Genomic DNA, 9,903 nt, shown 5'->3' with positions numbered 1-9,903 from the left:
GTTGTATTCTTTTATAGCAAAAATATAGAGTCAAATGAAATTCAAATTAAATTAAAATGAAATCCAAATTATATTCGAATGAAATTGAAATTAAAGTAAAATGAAATTGAAATTAAAGTGAAACGAAATCCAAATTAAAGTTAAATGAAATTGAAATTGGAGTCAAATGAAATTGAAATTAAAGTGAAATGAAATCCAAATTAAAGTTAAATGAAATTGAAATTGGAGTCAAATGAAATTGAAATTAGAGTCAAATGAAATTCAAATTAAAGTAAAGTGAAATTCAAGTTAAAGGCAAATGCTTACAAGATGTTCAACTCTATAAATAAAGACGGAAATATTATATTCTCATTCACACCTACCAACCATCTGATACACCAATCATGAATCCAAATTACTATACACACTTGTTATCTTCTTATGATCCCGAAAATCCAAACAATCATCCACAACATCCATACCCAAATCCAAACAATCATTTACAATATCCATATTCAAGTCCAAACAATTATCCACAATATCCATACCCAAATCCAAATAATCATTCACAACATTCATACCAAAATGCATACCCAGATTCTACCAGCCCGGATCCTCCCCATATTCCAGAAAATGAGCCAACACCAACAGAAACTCCTACCAACAAACGACAAAAAAAATAAAAAAACCTACTGGAGCAAAGAAGAAGAAATGTTGTTGGCAAAAGCTTGGCTACAAATTTCAGAAGATAGCATTACTGGAAGTCAACAACGTGATAAAGAGTTCTGGCGACGAATTAGTGTGTACTATGAAAAAAGCAACACGTCGAACGTTGCAAGAACTCAAGCCAACCTCAAAACGCATTGGCATTACATGAACCCATTTGCAGTTGCATTTAATCAAATGTATATAGTGTTGAAAAGTCAACACCTCAGTGGATGGTCTGAGGATGATCTTTAACGTGCAACTTTTGAGCATTATCATGCTAGATATGGTGCCGATTCTAGGCACGAACATATTTGGAATATCGTTAAAAATGAACAGAAATGTAAAGGTTCAAGCACTGCATCTGGGGCATCTATGTCTTCATCAAATACATAATCTTTCATTAACCTGGATAATGATTAAGTTACAACTCGTCCAATTGGTAGGAATGCAACAAAAGGGAAAGCTACCAATTCCACTTCGTCATCTGGTAATAGGCTTGATGAAATACTTGAAAAACATATAGAAGAAAATAAAAAGACTTTTGAACGCTATCAAAACTCTTTGGATATGAAGAATGCATTGAAAGAAAGAAAGATGAAAATTAAAGAAGAAAAGGTAAAGAATGATGAAATTTCAATCATTTTCATGGATCCCTGTACCATGTCGGAAGATGGACGTGAAATTTGGAGAAACCTTTGTGACGAGATTAAAATAAAATACAATATGAAGTAAAATTTGTATTTTAGATATTGTACTTTTTATTTAGTATATTATTTGTAACTTTTAATTTCTAAATTGTAATCTTTAATTAATATTTAGTAATTGTAACTTTGAATTTCTAATTAATGTAATATTCTAGTTGTATTTATTAATATTATTTATAAAAAAAATTAAAATAATGATGTGGAAATCCATTGAACTCTTAAGAGTTTAATGAAGTGTAGAGTTTAATAGGTTAAATGGTATAATTAGTGGAATGTTGATGTGACAATCCATTGAACTCTTAAGAGATGAAATTAGGTTTTTTCTTACGATAGGAAATTTTGTAAACAATCTTATTTTATTCTTTTTAAGATGTTCCTTGTTGTGAGTGGGACAAGTCACTTTTCATTGTTTGAAAAGTTTTCCCTCTGTGTAAACAGTCAAACAAGGATTGTGGTTGTGGTTTTGAAGAAACAAAAGTTATATATCTCTTATTTGTATCTCCATGAACGAAAAAGAAAGAGACGGTTTTGTGGGTAATTTTTATTGGCCAAATGTTCTAAAAAATATATTTATGTTTGTAAGTTTTTGTGGGTTTTATATAAAATCGTATTTTAGGTCCAATATGTTTCAAATTTGTAATATATAGTTTTTTTTTTCAATTTTATTCTTTTTGCAAATTAATCGGTAAACTGAAAATTTCTATCAAACTTAAGGACTTTAATGAATCAGAAAACCAAACTTAAGGGTTTTTATGAACAAAAAAAATGGTAAAACCGAAAATTTATACCAAACATAGGTGTTTTAATAAATCAGATGGTAAAATTGAAAAAAAAAAGTTGCAAACATCCGGTTTTAATGAACCAAAAATCCGCAAAAGGATAAAACCGACAAAAACTTACAAACTTAAGGATTTTTATGTCATTATCCTATTTTATTTTTTAGGTAATTGTAAACATCCGGTTTTAATGAACCTAAAATCCGAAAAAGGGTAAAACCGACAAAAACTTACAAACTTAAGGATTTTTATGTCATTATTCTATTTTTATTTTTTATTTTTTAGGTAATTGTAACATCTCAAAAATCATAGATAAAAATTTCATTTTTAATTCAACCTAAACCATCAAATATTCATAACAAACCATCCAAAAATATGTCATGGTAAAATAGTCATCAGAGTACAATTTTAAAAATCATAAAAGTGCGAAAAACATGAGTAGATGTAGTGCGATCAATGCCAGACCATTTCCTTTCGATTTCCTAATAGTTAATCATAGCCAAAAGTCACAAATGACATAAAGATTCTTAAAAAACACACAGGCAAAATACATACTTTATGGCATGTTTGTTGTTTCTAAAAACCGTTTTAGGCTCTCTCACTAACCAACCGTCATGACGGCCAGATAATATTATAACAACCACAACAACAATAAAGACAACAATAAACATTTGAGAGTAGTTTGATCTTTTATATATATATATATATATATATATATATATATATATATATATATTGGCATGTCTAATCATCACTATGTAAAAATATAACTACAAAAATTAAAAAACGCGACCAACTTTCACTATATCATTTGATGGTCACGAACAACTTGGATTATTTAACGTATTTACTCGTTACAAATATATCACATATATTTACTATTTCAAATCCATTTTGTGTTACAAAATGATATGTGCTTAACAAACGTACAAACCGTTATCAGATTTCACGTGTCAAAATTATTTTACTTCAACACTCACGATCTTCAAACCAAAACCCCTCCAATTTTCCACCAAGCTTTAGTTAATCAATATCCGAAATTAGGATTTTGAAGATTAACCAACCCGTAGTAAGCTCCATTGGGCCCTTTCGCTAACAACGAACTATGATTACCTTTTTCGACAACCTTCCCTTTCTCCAAAACCGCAATCGTGTTACAGGTTTTTATGGTACTCAATCGGTGAGCCACCACCACACTAGTCCTCCCCACCATCATTCGCTCCAATGCATACTGAACTACTTTCTCCGATTGACCATCTAGTACACTTGTGGCTTCATCCAGTAACAAAACCGTTGGGTTTTTCAATATGGCACGAGCTATTGCAACACGTTGTTTTTGTCCTCCGGAGAGTTGTACCCCTCGATCACCACACCGTGTATCATATCCGTCTTTCAAAACCGCAATGAAATCATGAGCATTGGCTGCTTTGGCAGCCTCAATGACTTCTGATTCACTAACTTTTCACGAATAGTACCAGCGAATAAAGCAGGCTCTTGGCTTACAAGTGCGATATATTTCCTAAGGGTTCTCAAATGATACGACCTTATATCTCTTCCATCAACTTTGACAACTCCTTTCAAAGGGTCGTACAAACGTTCGATCAACCCAATGATGGTTGATTTCCCAGACCCACTTTGTCCCACCAATGCAGTTGATTTCCCAGCTTCAATATCGATTGAGAACCTTTTAAATATCATGACATCAGGCCGAGCAGGATACGCGAAGTCCACATCGCGTATCTCTATGTGGCCTATAATGATCTTAGGAATTTCACCATCAGGGTCTTCAGGTTCTATCAATGTGTGACGGTCTAAAACTGCAAACACAGACTGCACCGCATCAGACCCTTTGGCTAAGTCGTTTGTCATGGTCCCAGCATCCGCAATCACCTTGCCTGTGCTTACTAAGATGAAATACGTCTGGAAAAGCGCTTTGGCGCCAAGATGACCGGCGCTAATCAATTTCCCAGCTAATCAATTTCCCAGCATACCAAAAGTCTAGAGCCCAAATACAAGGAATAAGACTTTGAGTAAATGCGAGCCCAAATCCAGCATACCATGCTTGTCGAATGCTTTCTCGCATCGGTGCTTTTTGGGTTACTTGGAGCATCTTCAGGATTCGTGGCTGAGATGAAAATGCAGTAACTGTGCGCAAATTCGAGACCGCTTCGGCTGCGAGCTTGCTACTTTCTTCCTGTGCTTTCATGGCTTTTTGTAACATGGTTTTTAACAAAACTCGTTTGCTATAGAAACCTATAATTACAATCGGCTGAACAGCGATCATAACTAACGCTAATCTCCATGCGATCACCAACCCTAATATGAAAGCAACCGTCACAGCAGAGAATGTTTGAATTAGAAGTGAACATCGATCACTCACCAAAGATCGCACCTACAAAATCATCATTGACATTCACTTTAATTAACAAATATTGACAAACCTATAATTAAATAATAAATGATTTTACAAAATTATTTTTTATATGTAAGGTTCTGTTATTGTTAATAACATGAAATAAATCATGAATTGCATACCACATTTGCATCGTTAGCAAGTCTGGAACAGAGGGCTCCGGTTGAATTTTCTTCCTTATCGAACCACCCGATTTCAAATGAGAGTATCTTTGACAACATCTTTTCGCGGACCCTCTTGGTCAAGTACTCACCCATGGCTGCAAAATTGTAATGTTGAATGATGTTTATTGTCATCGTGAAAACTGCTAGACTCGCAAACCACAATGAATAAATCATTGTGCTGTGTTTAATCTCATCGTGATCAACCAAGAAATACACCGATATCATAGACCCCATTCCAAAACCATATACTGGCTGAACTGCTCCAAATAGAATGGCACCCACGCTCCCACACAACGCCTGCCTAAGTTCAGGAATGTTCATTGCTAAAAGCCTCTTGAAAGAAGGTACTGGAAATACTTGGTCCTTTTGTGAAGCAAATTTGTTTTCTCCACCATGGTTGATCAAGTTTGAGCTGCTCACATTAATTGACCTTCGACGGTTGCTCGTGTTGTGGACATCATATGTGGAGGAGACCGATGAAGGTCCTGATGGGGATGGGGAAGAGGAAGGATTACATGGTTCATCATTTTGTTTAGTTTCTTGGAGGCGAACGAGGGATGTGTAGAAACCATTTTCAAGTTGAATGAGGTGGTCATGGTGGCCAAACTCGACCACCTGGCCATCCTGGACCACCACTATCATGTCGGCGTTTCTAATTGTAGAAAGGCGATGAGCTATGACTATTGTCGTTCGACCAACAGACGCATGATCAAGTACGTCCTGAACGACTCGTTCTGATTCAGAGTCTAATGCGCTTGTCGCCTCGTCCAAAAGAAGAATACGAGGCGACTTGATAATTGCACGAGCAATAGCAATTCTTTGTTTTTGCCCACCCGACATCTGGATTCCTCTTTCTCCCACCTATTATTTACAATAGATACATTAGTTATACAAATGGTAATGAACTATAATTTCAATTAATATTTAAAGTAAATACTATAAAGATAAACAAGCGTAACGTTTAAACAAATTGCTTGTCTATGCAGTATGCAACTTTTTTACTATATTTTCATTTTATTTTAATTTACTCAACAATGTTTATCTTCATATATAATCTGTAACAACAACTGATTTATGCAACTTGCCAACATGAAACCACGTATGAGTATGACGCTACAAATGCTTGTTAATTTTTTTAGACATGTCTCCAATCTGTTTTATAAAACTGTAACACAATGTGCTCATAACTAATTACAGGTTAACATGACTGATTGATTAGACTGGTCAATTATAAATTGTCGTATATTTCTTATCAAAAATATTTTTGAGGAACTAAAAGAAAAAAAACGTGGTTATTGTATAAATAAATAATTAATCTTTTTTATTATATTAATTGAAAAAACCTTCTTCGATCTATGAAATTATGCAAAACCTAGGTTGTTACTTGATGAGACCCAAAACATTTTTTTATTCTTCAAGGTCTCCAAGTCTTCCCTAAGAAATAAGGACTTTTCCCCATTAGACTAATTGCCTTGTGGATCATGTGCAACAGCGTTTTCATGTACAGTTTATCTTATTTTTTATATTGCAATAATATTCTTTTGTCTTGTGCTTAGTTTTTTATAACTTCATTAGACATTAGAGTTGACTATTGTAACACATATTAAATGGAAGATATTAAACAACGTGTTTGTATCACATCTTGCCCGATTAATTTATCCATAAAGGATGGCCCTTCGATCCAAAGAATCAGGATAGAATCTCATCGTTGATAAATAAATCCAAAGAATCAGGATAGAATCGTTGATAAATAAATTTATTGTCTAAACAAAGATATTTCGGCCAGGTTCCAAAAAATATGAAGAAACATGATCAAAGATATTTTGATAATATTTCGGCCAGGTTCCAAAAAAAATGAAGAAACATGATCAAAGATATTTTGATAATATTTCGGCCAGGTTCCAAAAAAATAAATTTATCGTTGATAAATAAATTTATTGTCTAAACAAAGATATTTTGGAACCTGCCTATCTAAACATTTTGTAATTTGTTTGTTTTTTTGCCTTGCCTTGTAGCTTGATAGGCAGTGGTTTTTAATAATATTTCGGCCAGGTTCCAAAAAAAATGTCCTAAATAATGTAAATATTTGTTAATTGCCTCCGGTGACTGGCCATTTTATTTATATATTAGAAAGAATGAAGAAACATGATCAAATTTATTATCAATTTATTGACGTATGTAACAATAATGACATAAACATCGAATTTTAAGTTTGAAATTTAAATTAATTTCCAAATTACTGCTCATATTAGTTTGACTTCGATATTTGTATTCTCGTGAGGTGTTTGATAGAATGATGGAAAAAAAAAACCTGAGTGTCATAGGTCTGAGGCAACTGAGAGATGAAGTTATGAGCATTTGCAGCTTTGGAAGCTTCAATGACTTCTTCCATGGCAGCATCTTCCTTGCCAAAAAGTATATTCTCTTTTATGGTGGTCGCAAACAGAGCAGGCTCCTGACTCACCAAACCCATTTGTGATCTTAACCATTTTAACTGAAGCTTATTAATCCTCAACCCATCCACACAAATCTCTCCTCCTTGAGGATCATAAAACCTCTGCAACAATGCAATCACCGTCGATTTTCCCGATCCACTCCCACCTACCAACGCCACCGTCTTCCCTGCTGGAACTTTTAAGCTAAAGTTTTTGAATATCACCGATTCCGGTCTTGATGGGTACGCAAACTTTACATTCTTGAATTCCACTTCTCCGGAAACTTTTTGTAATATTTCCCCTTCCATGTTATCTGAATCAATCTCCGGAACTCTTTTTATCACTTCCCTTATACGTTCACTAGCTGCCATTGCATCGGAAAAGTACCTCAGGTTCGATAATGCATTTCCGAGGGATCTGTCGTTATTGGATTTATTAAGACATACATAAAAATCCATTTCAAAAAAACAAGATATGCAAGTATAATGCAGACAACCTGTTTGATGAAATAAGAGAAGGAAAAAAAATTACATTCCACCATAGGTGATGACAGCTCCAACAGCATACACAGTTCCACCTCTTGCTCCATCATACATCACCAGCCTACTACCATACCAACACAAGAAAGACCAGACGATATAAGACACACCATTGCTTCCAATCGCTATTCCTTTAGCCAATCCTTGCTTTATTCCCAACTTCACACTTCCTTCTAGAGCAGCAGAGTACTCTGTTAAGCTCTTATTTTCACCGACAAATGAATAAACAGTCCTCACGGAAGAAATCGCCTGTTCCGCCACCGCACCAGCCTTATTGTACTCCTCCCTCATCTTTCTTGATAACCTCATCAGAACCCTTCCGTAAATCAAACCAGGTATAACTAAAACTGCAATAAATGGAAGCGCAACAATTGCTAGCCTCCATAGCAATACAAACGCCACAACATATGCCCCACAAAAAAAACGACACATACATCACGAAGACAGGCACCTGCGTTTTTGTTTCCACATAAAATTACAATTTGAGTCAAACCCTTTTGAATGAATCACCAGAAGTCTAACGTACCTTTTCGCTGATGACTTCTTGTATGATGAGACTATCACTGGAAACACTTGTAATGATCTCTGCTGTGCTTGTAACATTCAAATCGAAATACGCCACCTCCTGCCTTAAAACTGCTTTCAAATAATTCGACCTCAACTTTGATGCTTGCCTCTCTGCTGTTCTTGCCCAACAATACCCCTCTGCAACAAAACTCATTTAATCGAGGAATGATAAAACAAAATGGAAATCGAGCAAAACCTACCAACAAAACAGGCAATCCATTTCCCAATAGCTAAGAAACAAAGATATTGTGCATTCTGCAAACATGAAATAAAAACCCCGTTAGATTGTTGATGATGATTAATTAGTATATTGATTTAACATTAATTAACCTTGTTGATTTTGTCAATGAAGATATCTTTGGATAAAGAAGAGAAGTCTCCAATGCTGTTCATAATGGTGCTGGTGAAAAGAAAATTGGCAGGCGTCGCAATTCCGTCGCAGAAGGCACCTAAGAAACCAATAGCCATCAGAAACATGTCGGCAGCGTCGGCATGCATGAAAATGGATCGGAATGATCCACTGCTGCTGACTTTCCTTCTGGTCTCGGTGTTCTGTTTACTCATGTTGAGTATTGACAGGTGTGAAGAGTAAGAGCCCGAAATGCACAGGAACAAAGGTTTAATCGGACTTATAAGTTATAAGGGAAGTGAGATGGAATGTGCATTTATTTTTAATGCATGTGTTTGTGATAGGTTTAGCACGTTGAGTTTATTTATTTATAAAAAAATAAAAATAGGGTATTTGAGAAGTAGGTTTAAAAATAGAAAAAACTTCATAAATGGTCTTGTGTTTTCCAAAAATCTGACATATAGTCCTTAAGTTCAAAAAACCTTTCAGATGGTCCTTGTGGTTTCAAAATTTTTAACAAACGATCATTTTTGTTGACGGCATCACTTTTGACTGTTAACTACTATTTGATTAAAATAAAAGGATATTTACATCATTTCACTATCACAGAGACTATTTATGAGATTTTTGTCTTATTTAAAAAAATGAAATATGTTATTTAATATAGAAAGGTCTCTCACTCAAAGCATTCTACAACCCATCATCTTCAAACCAATTGAACCCATCATCTGGATTTGTTCCTCAACATCACTAATACATGTAAACTAAAATCTATTAACAAATTAAAGGGAAAAACAAAACGAAGAAAGAAATTGACTGATTACATTATGTTAGTATAAGCAAAAAGCTCTCTCTCTCTCTCTCTCATTTGATCGTGTTATTAATTTACGTTCTATTCTTCGAAGAGAAGTTAGGTATGATATCTAATACGAGTCCGATGGACTAGGGAAAGGGTTGCAAAACTACAGACCCCGTTCCAATAGTGACATGGAGATCAAATATCTTTGATATATTCACTGGTAATTACAAGGGTTATCTTATCTTTGCGGTGGCTAAATCGACTCACAAACCCAACTCCAAATAAGCTTCAACCGTTTCTATTCTGCATCAACCATGTTTGTATTTTTTGGTTATAATCCCCCCTCTCTCTCTCTCTCTTGATTATCTTTCTCAATTGGTAACCTACATTGTCGGTGGCTAAATCGACTAGAATGGATGTTTGAAGGAAAAAGGTGGTTCCGAGCAGAAGTTACAACTATTACACAAATC

General features: G+C 34.6%; 1 pseudogene across 1 annotated transcript; it reads right to left on the bottom strand.

The window, feature by feature from the left end:
• Window positions 1–3,085: 3,085 nt before the first annotated feature.
• On the bottom strand, window positions 3,086–8,874 carry LOC145156870 (ABC transporter B family member 15-like; annotated as a pseudogene). Its single transcript, XR_013736953.1, has 7 exons — window positions 8,616–8,874; window positions 8,486–8,540; window positions 8,245–8,423; window positions 7,711–8,169; window positions 7,056–7,596; window positions 4,703–5,605; window positions 3,086–4,559 (listed from the first exon to the last, which is right to left on the bottom strand). The product of XR_013736953.1 is annotated as an ABC transporter B family member 15-like (transcript).
• Between the last annotated feature and the right edge of the window lie 1,029 nt (window positions 8,875–9,903).

Source organism: Lactuca virosa, chromosome 2 (genome assembly GCF_052849685.1).
Source record: "Lactuca virosa cultivar CGN04683 chromosome 2, Lactuca_virosa_CGN04683_v6, whole genome shotgun sequence".
NCBI lineage: Eukaryota > Viridiplantae > Streptophyta > Magnoliopsida > Asterales > Asteraceae > Lactuca > Lactuca virosa.
The sequence above is the reverse complement of the archived record's forward strand: the minus strand, read 5'-3'. Positions and strand labels throughout refer to the sequence as shown.